Source organism: Crocuta crocuta, unplaced genomic scaffold, assembly GCF_008692635.1.
Source record: "Crocuta crocuta isolate KB4526 unplaced genomic scaffold, BGI_CrCroc_1.0 scaffold290, whole genome shotgun sequence".
In the NCBI taxonomy this organism is placed as follows: Eukaryota; Metazoa; Chordata; class Mammalia; order Carnivora; family Hyaenidae; genus Crocuta; species Crocuta crocuta.
The window spans coordinates 7,846,682-7,853,738 of NW_027527429.1; the positions used below are offsets into that span (position 1 = coordinate 7,846,682).

The window sequence follows — 7,057 nt, forward strand, 5'->3', positions numbered from 1 at the left end:
GGCATGAGTGGGAGAGGTGCAGTGAGAGAGGGAGACACAGAATCCAAAGCAGACTCCAGGGTCTGAGCTGTCAGCACAGAACCCCATGCGGGGCTCAAAACCCACCAGCCCACCAGCAGTGAGATCATGACCTGAGCTAAAGTCAGCCGCTTAACTGACTGAGCCNATTTGTGAGAGAGAGAAACCAAAGCAGCTCCAGGCTCCCAGCTATCAGCAGAGCCTGAGGCAGGGCTCAACCGCACTAACAGCAAGATCAAGACCTGAGCCGAAGTCAGATGCTTAACTGCTTGAGCCACCCAGGCACTCCTGCCCTGTTTTTAGGTTCAGACTGTTAAAGAACAAAAATCCAACTGAGTGAATTGAAGATCTAATTGGCTTTATTCAGCAACTGATGAATTGGGCAGTATCCTCTCTAGCAAGTAGAAGGGAATCTCCAAGAGTTGTACAAAAGTTTTTATATGAAGGAGGGTGGAGCAAGGAAGTTATTAGCAAAGAGAAGAAAGGATTGCTTGAGGCAAAGTCACTTTCCTTTAAGGGGAAGGGCACGGAAGGTCTTGTTAGGTGGATTATCTCATGTTCCTTTGGGGGATGCAGAGGACCCATGTGACAGGAGTTCAAGCCCTACGTTGGGTGTAATAAATAAATAAATAACTTAAAAAAAAAAGTCCCAATCAACAGTCTAAAACTTCCATTCTAGCGGAGGTTGAAACTGCAATCAGGTTAGGTGTTAAGCCCAGTTTGGTGACTTGGCCTGGCCTGGTGTTGCCATTTTTGGCCAGTGTTTCTTTCTCTTTCTCTTTTTTTAATTCTTTTTTTTAAAATATTTTNCCCCAATCTCTTTTTTTAATTCTTAAAAAGTATTTATTGGGGCGCCTATGTGGCTCAGTTGGTTAAGCGTCTGACTTCAGCTCAGGTCATGATCTCACGGTTCGTGGGGTTGAGCCCCGCGTCGGGCTCTGTGCTGACAGCTCAGAGCCTGGAGCCTGCTTCAGATTCTGTATCTCCCTCTCTCTCTGACCCTCCCCTGCTCTCTCTCTCTCTCTCTCTCTCTCAGAAATAAAGAAAAAAAAAGTGTTTATTTATTTTTTTTTTGAGAGAAAGAGCACAAGTGGGGAGGAGCAGAGAGAGAGGAAGACACAGAATCCGAATCGGTCTCCAGGCTCCAAGCTATCAGTGCAGAGCCCGATGTGGGGCTCGAACCCACGAACTATGAGATCATGACCTGAGCTGAAGTCAGAGGCCGAACCAGCTGAGTCCCCCAAGTGCTCCCGGGTGTCTCTTTTTAATAAGACTCAGAGCATCTGGTAAGACCGAAGCCGGAGCAGAAGGTTGGGCCTCCCCCACTTCCTTGCCGTTGGCCTCTATCACGGTGAACTACCTTCCCACGGGAGGAGGCTTCCGGCCCCTCAGGCATGGTCTCCCCCGAAGTGCAGTGAACCAGGGAGGTGTTGGAGGGGAGACGGAAGAATGAGTGGGAGAGATGCCCTGTCCAGTCTTCCCAGCGGGACCCTGATTTTCAGTTGTCACCGGAGGGCCTGGGGGGCGGGGCGGAGCATCCACCCCAGTTAACCTCACAGCGGCGTGTCCAGCTGGGGCAAAGTGTCCTGGCAGAAGCTAGCCCGGTCCCCAGACCTCACTTGGGTCTCCCCTGTCCCTGCCAGGCTTTTTGTGTCTCTGACACTCTCTTTTTTTTGTTTGTTTCTGACACTTTGTTTTTTTTTAATGTTTTTATTTATTTTTTGAGAGAGAGGAAGAGACAGAGAGAGCGAGAGAGAGGGAGGAAGGGACAGAGAGAAGGGGGGACAGCAAATCCAAAGTGGGCTCTGTTCTCAGAGCAGAGAGCCCGATGCCGGGCTCGAAATCATGAACCGGGAGATCATGACCTAAAAGCCGAAGTCAGACGCTGTAACGCACTAAGGCACCCAGGAGCTGCCTTACTTTGTTTTTCTTAAGTTTCTTTATTTTGAAGGAAAGTGTGTGCTGGCCGTGCACATGGAGAAAATCAGAGAGAGAGAGAGAGGGAGAGAGGGAGGAAGAGAGAATCCAAGCAGGCTCCTCGCTGTCAGTGCAGAGCTGGACTCAGAGTTTGATCCCCACAAACTGAGAGATCATGACCTGAGCTGAGATCAACAGTCAGATGCCTAACAGCCTGAGCCCCCCAGGCGCCCTCTGACACTGGCTTTGAAGGGCAGAAGTACACGCTGGTTTGGAGAGCCCGGCTGGAGAACCAACTTTCTTCCCCACTTGGTGCCCCTTCAGACCTTCACTCCTCAGTTTCTTAGCCTGTGATGAAGGTTCTGGACGTCTGTGATTTTGGAAGGGAAATTTTTACATGTCTATTTTCGTTAATCTTTCATTGAAATCTAGCGTTTCCTTCCATTGTGTGTGTAGATATCACATCACGTTAGTGCAGGCGGTTACTGGGACTTTGTCCCTACTGGGAGTGACAGCTGTTTACGTATCACACCACAGTTGCCAACATTTTGAATATCTATGCTCATCATGACTTCAAAATCATAGTAGTTATCAGAAATATACTGAATTTCAATATAATTTGCTTCCTTTGTAATCCTGGGTATTTTACTTTATGCATTTAAAAATCTTACTCTGCAGGCGCCTGGCTGGCTCAGTCCGTAGAGCATGTGACTTTTGATCTCTGGGTTGTGAGTTCAGTACGAGCCCTGTGTTGGGTGTAGAGATGACTTAAAACAAACAACTCTTAAGTCTCAGTCTGCGAAGGGTCAAGGGCCCCACCAGACTCCAGCGTGGCCGATGGAACAGAAAAGATGAAGGGGCCTGCTTGGTCTTGCCCACAGCACCTCCCGGCTCCAGAGTCACCCTGCCAGTCCACTCTCTGGGCACCCAGTCCCCACTCCTGGGTGCTGCGTGTGCCTGGCACCCTTCCTCAGCAGGTCAGCTACACGCTGCCATCTGCTGGGGTTGGCCCACATGGCGCCCTGCGGGTAATGCCAGCAGGCCAGGTCTGGGGACCCAGGTGTGTGTGTGTGTGTGTGTGTGTGTGGGGTGGTCCCTTGGGACCAGCTGAGAGGGTCTCTGGCTGCTCCCAGGAGAGAAATCAAACTCGAGCCAGCAGGAGGTAAAAGAGTTTACTGAAGGGAGAGAGTGTGTGGCGTGTACAGCGTGTCTGGGAGGCTCAGAAAGGGAAGGAAAGGAGAGGAGGCTCCTGGGCCTGGGGTTTTTACTGAGGAGGGGGTCTGGGATATGGGTCTTCTCAGGCCTCCAGGATCCAGTTAGAACAGGGGCCCGGTGTTGTTCCTCGGAACCAGCGGGTCTTGGCGGTGAGCTGTGTCGGCTGGGGTGGGGGTGGGGGGCTCTGGAATACGCATACGATGGCTTCCTCCAGTCCTCACCTGGTCCTTAGAGGTTACCTATTCTAGAGAAGTCATGAAGCCCTCGACCTTTACAAGGAGGACATAGGCTATTTGCACTATGAGGCATGTGTGGCGTAGGGTGGGGGTGCAGGTGCTAGCAAGAGGAGAAGCAGGAAGGGGACCAAAAAGAATTTTTAAAAAAATTTTTAAAATATTTTTATTTATTTCTAGGAGAGAGAGAGAGACAGTGTGAGCAGGGGAGGGTCAGAGAGGGGGGAGACACAGACTCCGAAATAGGCTCCAGGCTCTGAGCTGGCAGTCAGCACAGAGCCCGACGCGGGGCTCGAACCCACGAACCGCGAGATCATGACCTAAGGGAAAGTCGGACGCTTAACCGACTAAGCCACCCAGGCGCCCCCAAAAAGCAGAATTTTTAATGCAGTCCTTCCGTTCCCCTGAGTCCAGGGCCTTGGTCAGATGCCTGTGGTCCTTCTAGCCCTTCTGGGTGTTGTGATGAGCATGTGAAGACACGGACCGCGCCGCAGCTCTTGCTGGAGGACCCTCTGTGCCACTCCCAGTCGGCCTCTGCGCCCTCACCAGGGTCCCTGGGTCCCTGCGCCATGGAGGGTGTGCGGTGCTGCCTGGCCCGTGACGAGGGCCTGGGAGCAGGTGAGCGGCCCAGCGCACGACCAGGTCTGAGCCAGAGGCAGGAGCCCCCGCGGTGGAGAACCAGGCCGAGTGATGTTTTTAAAAACCGACTGTTCTTTGAGCACATGGGCCAATAGTCACAAAGTCGAAATGAGAATGTGGTCAGAAGCTTCTCTCCCTCCCCGTCCGTCCCCCTGGCCTCAGACTTCACCAGTTTCTTCCTCCTTCCAGAGCTGCTCACCACATCTAAAGCGAAAATGAACGTGAGCTGGAACCCTGCCTTTTCTTATTTAAATATGTTAGGCACCTGGTCTGCACCTGGCTTTTTTATTTAACAACATTGTCTCGAAAATTGCTTCGATCTACATATAAATAGTTTCCTCCTGGTTCTCTCCTTTTTATTTCTCTGGTCATTTCCAAGCAGTCTGTGGAAAAAGAATGTCTTTCCACAGAAACAGGAGTACTCAGATACAGCCAGAAATTTCAGGGTAATTCTAGAATTCACTTACCCACCTACCAAATTCGGAGGATCCTGGGTGAAATAATTCTGTATTCCTCTTTTAGAGGATCTGCATTTCAAAAGGGGCCTCACACAACTGTTGTACCTTAACTCCAAAAATGACTACATGGTAAATTTGGGGCCGGGGAGGCGCGGGTGTCAGAGGTGAGCTGCTCTTTGGGTAGAAGACTACTGCGGTGTCCCAAATCCAGGAGTTAGGGCTCAGGATGTCCGTCTGTCTGGAGACTGACCTTGTCTTCCCAGGCCAACCACAGGGTTCTGTATAATAAAATGTCACTCTCCTACTGGCAGCCAACCAGCTCTCTTCCCCAGCTTCTGTCACCAGATGTGTCTGGCAGGCCTGCCGCCACTGGCTGAGAACACCTCAGAAAGATGCTAAAAGGTACGAGTGCTCCCCAGAGCTTCCCGGGGGTAGTCCGGGTAGATGTCCTCTCCCCGCACTGAGAGCTGTTCCAGGTTTCTCAGGAACATGTCATTCTCTGAAATCAGCTTTGAGCTGAAGAAGACGTGCTTTTTCCCAACAAATCACATGTCCTGCGGGGGCTTCTTCTCATGGAAGTGTGGCCCCTTCGTGGCTTTGGGGCGCCGGGTACACCACTAGATCTCAGGCCCACCGACTACACTTCCCAGTCTAGTGTAGTTTCCTGTGGACTCACACAGCGGGAAAGAGAGAACAGCCACACCTGCCTAGGTAAGCATCTTGTGGGCCAGGCAGGCTTTTGGCAACATGGGAAGATAGCATTCTGGTTTTTTACATCAGTGCTTGGTGAGTTTGGTTAGTGAGAGTCAGTCTTGCCAAAAGAATCCTCTCTGGCCCGCAGAGCTAAGGGTTGCACTGCAGACCACAGTGATTTCCCCAGAGAAAGTGCCCGCTTTGCCCTCGGAGGCCAGCGACCCTGCTGCCTGGGGCAGTGGCTTTTTCTGGTGGGCCTTTTAGCTGGAAGCATATTGATGAGACTGAGGAAGGAGGTTCCGGTATCTGTTAGCTTTGGTGTGAAAGAAACTCAGTTGCAGAGATTGTAGTGTCCCCGGATGTGCAGTGAGTGACCAGGTAGAAGAAAAATCAGCACAAATCCATCCTGACCGCTAACAAATGGTCAGGGGCAGCGGGTCACCTTCCATCGGGAAAACAGCATCACTGGGGTTTCTCCTTCCAGGTTGAACTTGGCATTGTTTGGGAGGAGAACTTTTTTCTGTACCCTCATAGGTTCAGTTCTGGGGAACATGCAAATTAAACTAGCAAAATACAAATTTGCAAAAGGAAAGATATTTTAAAATTCATATACATACATGTGCGTTCACAGGAAAATGTAAATCAAGGAGGTGGTTAGAATTGGGGCCTTTTATACCATCTTAATAGGGGAAGGGTGGGGAGAAGGGCATTTATAGGAAAACAAATGGCTTGTATTTATTTGTTTGCTTGTTTGTTTATTTATTTAGAGACAGAGACAGCATGAGTAGGGGAGGGGCAGAGATAGAGGGAGAGAGAGAGAATCCTAAGCAGGCCTCTTCAGTGCAAAGCCCGACATGGGGCTCAAACTCAAACTCACCCAGGCTGGCTGGGTGGGCTGCGGGGCTAGGGATTTGGTCCAGCCTTCCTGAGACTGGCACGGGGAGCTCAGCAAGGGCAGAATGAGAGGCTGGAGGAAAGGGCCAAGTCACTGTGGTGATCAAGGGCGCGTGTAGGAGCACAGAGGGCCAGGGTCCAATCCTATGTCCTTGGGTGAGATTCTCAACGTGTCTGGGCTTCATTTTTCTACTTGGGTAAAAACCCTCACAGGATCGTAGTGAGGATAAGATCAGTTAATGCATCTCAAGCACATGACACCGTGCCTGGCACATAGCAAGTGTTCAGTTAGTACAGCCAACTTCTCTAGACACGGGGGACTCGGGCGACACGGCAGCGAGCAAAGCCAAGCCCCTGCTCTCCTGGGTCTTCCTTCCTGGAGAGGAACCCGTTGAACAAAGGTGTACTTGCCATCATCAGCTGACCGCGTACACCAGGAGAAAAGGAAGCGGGTGAGAGGCAGAGAGGGAGAGGTGGGGGCTGCTGTGGGTGGTCAGGGAAGGGACATCTGAGCAGGGGCCAGAAGGACGTGGTTGCGTAGGAATTCGGATTCTGTTTCATTGCTGTTCCTCCTGCATGTCCTCTTCATGTGTCTTCTGCCTGAGTTTCCGTAGCCAGTGAACGGGGACTGGGTGCGCTTCTGCCTCAGGTGATCATTTCTGGCGGTGGAGTTAGTGGGGGGGCGGAGGGAGCGCACCTGGGCGCCCCAGGTTCCGGATGTGAGTTAGGGTGGTGGGTTTCTTCCATTCCTCTGTACCTCCCAGTTCCACAGGGTGTGGGGGGTGCCCCCTCCGGGAGAAGAGCCTAACTACACATGCCTCCCCTACCTTGCGTGGAGGAGCAGTGGCGCTTGGGCCAGCTGCACGGCTGCAGGCGAGGCTGAGCGCAGAACCAGAACCAGAATAGAAGGGCTAAATTTAAACCGTGTCTGGAGGCTTCAGGGAGCCAGCAGCCTATGGGCCCTGGGGTGGCTCTGTCCTCTCCCTCCCC

At 51.8% G+C, this 7,057-nt stretch overlaps 1 long non-coding RNA gene across 1 annotated transcript in view; it reads right to left on the bottom strand.

Moving 5' to 3' along the window:
- Positions 1–5,877: 5,877 nt before the first annotated feature.
- Positions 5,878–7,057, bottom strand: part of LOC144226550 (uncharacterized) — a 3,253-nt gene continuing 2,073 nt past the window's right edge. The window contains exon 3 of the long non-coding RNA XR_013333678.1: positions 5,878–6,764. This is a non-coding gene — a long non-coding RNA (uncharacterized LOC144226550). The remainder of the gene's footprint in view (positions 6,765–7,057) is intronic.